This window comes from Callithrix jacchus, chromosome X (assembly GCF_049354715.1).
Source record: "Callithrix jacchus isolate 240 chromosome X, calJac240_pri, whole genome shotgun sequence".
Classification (NCBI taxonomy): Eukaryota; Metazoa; Chordata; class Mammalia; order Primates; family Cebidae; genus Callithrix; species Callithrix jacchus.
In genome coordinates this window covers 118573468-118581500 of record NC_133524.1, presented here as the reverse complement: position 1 = coordinate 118581500, position 8033 = coordinate 118573468, and the positions used below count along the sequence as shown (strand labels likewise).

General features: G+C 36.9%; 1 non-coding gene across 1 annotated transcript; it reads right to left on the bottom strand.

Moving 5' to 3' along the window:
• Positions 1–5164: 5164 nt before the first annotated feature.
• On the bottom strand, positions 5165–5387 carry LOC118150681 (small nucleolar RNA U3). Its single transcript, XR_004738849.1, has one exon. It is a non-coding gene; the product is annotated as a small nucleolar RNA U3 (small nucleolar RNA).
• Positions 5388–8033: the final 2646 nt, after the last annotated feature.

The following is an 8033-nucleotide window of genomic DNA, read 5'->3' as shown; positions in this document are numbered from 1 at the left end:
TTATATCAATTTAAAACCCAAATGGTATATACTTATATTTGCATTAAAAAATTTGGAAGGATATGAGTGTTGGTAGTGGGGGAGTTTTGAAGGGTCACATTCTTTGTTCAATTTCTAGATGTCTGCATTATTTACAATTATTTACATGAAAATGGTTTACTACTGCAAGCTTTTAAGTAAATCCTAAAATAATAAAACAAATGTAAGTAATAAATTGGCATAGTCACTTCTAGCTCACATGTTGTTTGAATTTTCCTAGTTTTCAGATATTAAGATAGTAATTAATTCTAGCTAATATTCGCTAAATATTTATGTACCAGGCAATGTTTTAAGTTCTTTACTAATAAATCTTCACATATACTTATCTTCACATTATACCTATGAAATCTTCACAAGATCCTTGTGAGTTAGAAACTATTACCATTCACATTTTGTGGATCAGAAAACAGAATCTCAGAGAGGTTCAATAACATATTAAACTCCATACATCTTGTAAGCAGTGGAGCTGGTATTTGAAGCCAGAGGTCACGGCTTCAGAGCCAGTATGTTTAAGAAGTATTTCATATTGTCACTCAGATGAAAGTGGTAGACTACACCAGTTTATATTCTCAAGGAGTTGAGAGACTGCTTAGACAGATGTACGCTCTCTCTCTGTCTGTCTCTCTGTCTCTCCCTCTCTCGCTGTCTCTTACTCTCTCTCTCTCTCAGACACACACACACACACACACACACACACACACACACACACACTCACACCCTCAGAAATACACATGAAAAAATGCAATTAAAAGGTATGTACTATAGAGTGCTAAAGAGATTGGATGCTACAGGAAGCATCTAGGAGAAAGAATGTTCATTGTGAGCTCAAGGAATCATGATCCGTACTTGGAGTTGGACCTACAGCCTTCCTTTTCACTGGTTCTTCTTGTGATCAAGAATATGCTTAGTGGAACAGTTGACAAGGGTACTGTAACAGCTTGTGGCTAAAGAATGAAACAAAGCATAGAAACCTATCCAGACCCTTGCATATATGTTATTTTTCATAGTAGAGCTTGGGTAATGCAGCAGCCCTGAACCCAACCATGGTAACTGAAGCGGGTCTATTAGCTTGCACTGTAGTGAATTCTGCAGACTAGGCCAGGAGAGCCATTGCAGCATTCTCTCCCTCCGCCTCATCTCTCATTAGTATGGAGGAATTCCAATCTAAGTTTACATGAAACATCACAGCCAGAACTCCTTTGATACGCTCTATTCACTCTTTTTGTAAATGAAGAAAATGAAGCCCAGAAAACTGAATTAACTTGTTCAAGATCACACTGCCATTTGGTAACATATATGGCAGAATATTACTTTCATTTGAAGCAAAACTTATCTTTGGACTAATGGATTTCTTTTGCTTTGTGATTTAGAAAAAGGATTCAGGGCTCTTTCATATAGAATTCACTTTCTCCCTCTTTCTCTCTCTAAATACACACAAGTGCATGTACACACACACACGTACATATACAGCAATTTCACTTCTTGATATCTTTGTTCGTGCTTTTCATTGTAGGTTGTCATTTACCTTCCATATAAAGTATTGGTAAAATTTGGGTCACACCTTTTATCTCTAAACATGAAGCGAAAGGTGAAAATATTTGCTTTTGCCAGCTACCACTTTTTAAAGGGTATCATTATCGTGGCCAGAGAATACATAATGGGACTCCTGATAGAATCCTGAGTACAGGCCCATGTTTTTAGAGATGGCATTTCACGTGCTTTCTTGGAGGATATTTAGTTAGTACCTCTGAGACCTGATAGATTATCAAGGGCGAGGGTTAGGGTTATATAACAGGCCCTCCTACAGGAAAAACATTATAAAACCGAAGAATGGAAAAAATGTGCGGTGCCATTGCATAATAATCTTGTGAAAAACAAAATGCCTTATTCATTTTAATATAAACACTGAAAAAAATGTTGAGTCTTCACTGTGTCTAATCAATTGCAGGGCTTTGCAATAAAAGTGAGGCTGTTTTTCCCCACTAATAAGCACAAAATCAATCTTCAAGCACAACGTATTTTATTGCATCTATTCTTGACTCTTCAACTTCCCAATTTATAAATGATTATTTTTTTCCTAAGTTGGGTGGAGAGCTGGGGAAGAGCAGAGAAGAACTCGTTAGGTATCTATAGCTTTCAGAGCTATGTGTCATGGGACTGTGTTCAAAGTCCCTCCCAGTTCAACAGTAGCATCTATGCTCTTGGGGCCTTTATCGTCAGGCCCAGGAAGGTTAATCTGGGGCTTTATTCATGCAGCATAGGCACATACAAAAAGGTATGTCAGAAGAGTTCCTTGGATTAGGTCTGACCCTTGGCAAAATGGTTATCGTGCTTGTTTTAGGCCCAACCAAGCCCATCATTCTTTGATCATCTCTGGGATATTTCATATCTGTCTACACATAAAATCTGATCCTTACATTTTACTTCCCCATCCAAACACCCAAACAACATCTTGTCTCTTCTTCCTTTATGCTGAAAGGAGCTCTTGCCTTTAGCCTACTTCTAGTTCTAAAAATTTGTAAAGGTGATTTCTTCCAGGAAACTTTTCTTAGCACCACCTCCATAGGCCTTGCCTTCCAATATAGATTTAGATACTCCTCTTCAAGATTATCTTGATACACCTTGCTTTATCTGTCATCATCTACTTACATGGCTTTCTTACCCCATTCACAGAATGCTCCAGCATTGGGAACAGGTATGGTTTGGTTCTGTATCTGCACCAGGTAGCACAGTGCTTGGCCGAGAAAAAGGGCTCAGACCGTATACGTTAAATCAAACTAAATGCTGCCTTATCTGATATCATGAAAGGAGAGGGAGCAGTAATTAGATAATTGGGAAAATGCCCTTAGAAGAGTAGATTTTGAGAGGTAGCAGTATTCAAAGAGCCTAAAAGCAAAAACATGGAGGCCATAAGTTGCAGCAGCACCGCAATCAGGGATAAAGACCTTGAGTCTGTGACCTGGACATATTTTCCTTTGGTTTGTGTTCTTGGAGCCAACCATTGCTAGGATTATTTCCTTAGAGAGGTATTTTCACTGAGTCATATTTATAACTTATTTACCTAAGTTGAGTTGTATTTCATGGATAGTTTACCTAGTCCAGAGACTCTCAGTAACATTCAGGAAACACTATGAGCCCATGATAAGCACCAAGAAATAGCTGTCTTGATAAATAGAACTGCTTATTTGCTGATGGGGAAGGCAGGGGGTACTAGGCCAGGAACTGCTGGCATTATGGAAAAAGAACTAGCTCTGTTTCAGTAGAAGCTCCACTAGTCAAGGTGGTACTAAGGAATGAGGATTGAGGGCTTTTCTAAGATGAAGAATGTCAGCGCAAATGGAGAGGAAGAATAGGAGTGTGAGGTTGGGGAGAAGAGAGGAATTACAGGATCCGTATAATTTAGAATTGCATCTTAAGATAATGGAAAATATTTACAAAGTACTTACTCTGTGCCAAGTATGATATAAGGATGATATGATCTTATTGAATTCTCACCACCACCTTATGATGCAGTACTATTATGACTTTGTTTTATACATGAAAGTAGCAAGGTTTGTGTAAGTGAAGTAATTTACCAAACATCACAGAATTGATAACTGGCAGAAATGGGAATTTCAACTTCATTTGTTTGATTCTAAAGGTCAGGTTCTGCCCTCTAATTAAAGGTACAATTTACATGAAGTGAAGGGCACAAATATGAATGGGACAGCTGTGTAACATTTTACTTATATACGTAGCTACATGATCACCACTCAGGTCAAGATACAGAACATTTACAACATCCCAGCAAGTTCCTTTGCACTCCTTCCCCATCAATACTGCCTGCCCTACACATACATACACGCGTGTGTGCATGCGCCCACACACACACACACACACACACACACACACACCAGATAATTATGTTTGGACTTACATCACCGTCCATCAGTGTCTCTCAAATTGTAGACCCTGAACCAATAGCATCAGCATGACCTGGGGACTTGTTAGAAATACAAATTCTCAGTCCCCATCCCAGACCAACTGAATTGGAAACTCTGGGAGCAGGGCCCAGAAAATTGTGTTTTAACAAGCTCTCCGGATGATCTGTTGTACAATTGAGTCTGAGAACTGCTGCATAGAGCAGTTCTGCATGTTTTAGAAATTCATATTCATAAATAGAATCATATAATATATACCTTTTTTTGTCTCACCTTTTTTCTCAGCAAAATGTCTGTGAAATGTATTCACATTGTTACATGTACTAGGCAGGTGTAAAGCTGATTATTGTGGTTTTTGCTGTTACTTTGGCAAAAACTGCAATTACTTTTGCACCAACCTAAATATCAGTAATTCTTGCATTTTAAATTCCCGATTAGCAATCGATTGTATGAATATACAATGTTATCCCTTTGAGAGATTATTAGTGGAACTTTTATTAAGGGAAGTATGTTTTCTGACTTTTTAATTTATGGCAAATTTGTGGAATCACAAAATTAGGGCCCAAGTTACGCATGAATAAAACAGATCATTATATCATATAATTTCAGAAAGGCAATGCAGCCCTCACAACAAAATCTCTTTCTTACTTGCTTCCTAATGCCAGAAATTTATTTAATATGGAGCCAAGACTTTTATTCCATAATAAGTATTAATATTTAAAAGGCATGTATGTGTTCCAAAAATAAGAAAAAAGCAGATTTAAAATTATACTGAAGTGTTAATGACCTATCCTTTCTTGACATTAGAGTATGTATGCTATCACTTAGTTATCCAAATCCACCACTGACAATAATCAATCATGCTACTTTTATATTTTGATTTCCAATGCAATCTCAGGACTCCTCTCATCAAATTATCCCAGGCAGGAACTATCAATCCATCATAGCTGACATACCATCTCTGACTTAATTCCTGTTCGTGTTTGTGTGTGTGTGTGTGTGTGTGAAAGAGAGAGAGAGAAAGACAGAGAGGGAAAGAGAGAGATAGATTTTGGTAGAGTTTAGAACTAGAGAGAGAGGGGATGTATGGATCAGAAAGAGAAGAAGTCACATTTTATCCTGCAATTACATTTGAAAGCCCATGAAGTTTGGGTAGCCAGGATGCAGTAAATTTCTTTATTTTTCTTTTAATAATATAAACATGAGCCATTCAGAAGGCATCCTCTCCTCTTATTCTCTCAGAGGAAGAGAATAACAGTCATCATCAATAGCAAATGGCAGTTGCAGTGAGGCAACACAATACCTAGGGTCGGCTTCATGCTCAGGAAAGAACTCTGCACCTCCTCCTCATGGTTTCTGGTGCTCTACACATTCAGATTAACTCCTCTAGTAATAAGCTATAGAAATGATCCCTGGAAATATAGCCTTAGTAAATTATTATTCAACTGAATCTGTAAGAAATAAACATAGTAACAGCAAAAACAATGACAAGAAAAACTATTACTACTACTACTTTTACTAAGAGCTTTGTGTTGGGCTGTATGGCAAGTGATTAACCTGAATAGTCTCATTTAATCATCAAAACTCTTTCGGGCCATTATTACTATTCCCATTTTAAACATTAAATTGATGTTTAGATGGGTACCCAAACTCACATGACAGAGCTGAGATCCAAATCCAGGCTATATGACTATATCCTGAGTCTTTCGGTTTGCTACTGATCAGTGGTAACATGATAGAACTATTAATATAATAGAACTGTCAGTGGCATGGGTGTAAGAAATTAGGTATTAGGTGATTTATCTCCCCCATGATGTCTTCTCCTCCTTTTAGTTCTAAATAACATATGATTATAAAAACACACTCAGAATTAACTTTTGAATTATGTATCCAACTAAATGCATCAATAAATAAATGTATTTATCAAACATGTGATACATGTCTACTATGTGCCATTGTTAGACTTAAAGTTCCATGAGAGCAAGGACCCATCTTGTTCACTTTGATATTCCCATCACCATGCACCTGGTAAAATGTAGGTGCTCAACAAATACTTTTTGAATGAATGGAGGGGCGAATGAATAAATGTATGCAAAACTGCCATTACACTGAAGTGTGATATAGGAGTTTGATGTCTAATGTTGATAATTTGCCTTAAATCGTGGTGGCATTAGTACAGGAGTCTTATGCATTGGGTAAAAGTTTTATGTTTATGACTATTAGACATCTGGAATTACCATGAACAGTATGTAAGAAATATACAAAATTTGGTCTTCTATGTGTATCTGGTATTTTCCCCCAACAACTTAATGGTTAAGGTTTTATTTTTAACTGAGAGAAGTTGCTTCTTTTTAAAAAAAAAAGCTGGATATATTGACACTGACAGGAGAATATAAACACTGTGTCCATTGTGATTTTTACATTGGCTGCTACATTTTTAAAAATGCAAAATAACAAAAGGAGGAATAGAATTCCAAACCATCCATTGCATGGTTAAAATGCATTACATGGTAAGGCAGTCTTTTTCAAAAATAAATCAGCATTGGTTCAGTATTGAGAAAATGCTTCAGTGGTTTTGTAAAATTGAAAGTAGCACGTTCCTAATCTAGTGAAAGTGAACATTCAAATATGTCTCATTTTCTTCTGAAATTATGCACAGAACCTGGGACAATGGCAAGCAACTTACCCAAGCATATTTTTATGGTAGCTCAGGTTTCCTGTTTTTCTGTCTCACACTAAAGCAGTGAAAATGGCACACTTGCAAAATTGAAGTGATGCCCATGTCCCCTCAGCATCAAATGCAACTGGATGCTGTTGAGCAGGAACTAGGAGGCTTATATTACTTGTAAGAACAGTGTGAGTCAATCACTCAATTGGAACCACTCTTTAGGCCCAAGTGGGTGAAGCAGGCTATTTTTACTTAAAGGGTAAAGGGAATGGTAAACATATTTCTTACTGTCTCTTGCAGCTTCAGAGTGAGAATCATCCATGAGAAAGGTCACAAAAGCCAATACAAACTTTTCCTTTGGGCTCATATTATCCACCCTAGGATTACATTCCAAGAAATGTTACCAACGATAACAATCAAAGGGTTGTGTTCCAGAGTGACACCATGATTTGGAAGAGAAATTCAGGTGGGTTTTTTGAGATTTTATAGGTAATGATTGCTGTGATGCCAAGCTATGAAGATATTTGATGATACCAGTCCTAAAGCTGATTTTTTGAAGGATTATGACAACTTGGTGAATTCTTCTAACTAAATCTAAATTTCTTAGTTTCCTGTTGCTACTGTAACAAATTGCCACAAACTTAGTGCCTTAAAACAACATGAATCTATTATATTACAGTTCTGGAGGTAAGAAATTTTTGAGGTCAAGGCATCCATAAGGCTATGTTACTTTTGAAAACTCTGGGAGAGAATCTGCTTCCTTGCCTTTTCATGCTTCTAGAGGTCACCTGCATACCTTGGCTTGTAATCACTTCCTCTGTTTTCAAAGGACATTACTTCAACTCTGTTTTTGTGGTCACATCTCCTTTTATTGTTTTTGACCTCCTTGACTCCCTCTTTTAAGGACCCTTGTAATCACTTGGGGTCCAACTGAATAATGCAAGATAATCTACCCATCTCAAGATCTTTAAGTTAATCACATCTGAAAAAAATCCCTTTTGGCATGTAAGGTAACATATTTATATGGATTAGGACATGAACATGTTTGATGGACCATTATTCTGTCTACCATGCCAATCTATCTGTAATGATACAATGCTTTACACATGTGGTTAAGACTCTTGAGTCCATGAGGCCAAAACTGTTTGCCTGATGTTCATGAGTACCATTCTCACAAGTATATAATAAAATTATTAATGGGGTTACCATTTTATCCTAATAACAACTGTCTGAAGTAGAATTTATTATAATCCTCATTATGAAGATGTAATAGTGGAGCTCAGAGAAATTAATAAACTTTTTCTTTTTTTTTTAAATTTTTTATTGGATTATAGGTTTTGGGGTACATGAGCAGAGCATGCAAGACAGTTGCGTAGGTACACACATGGCAGTGTGCTTTGCTTTTC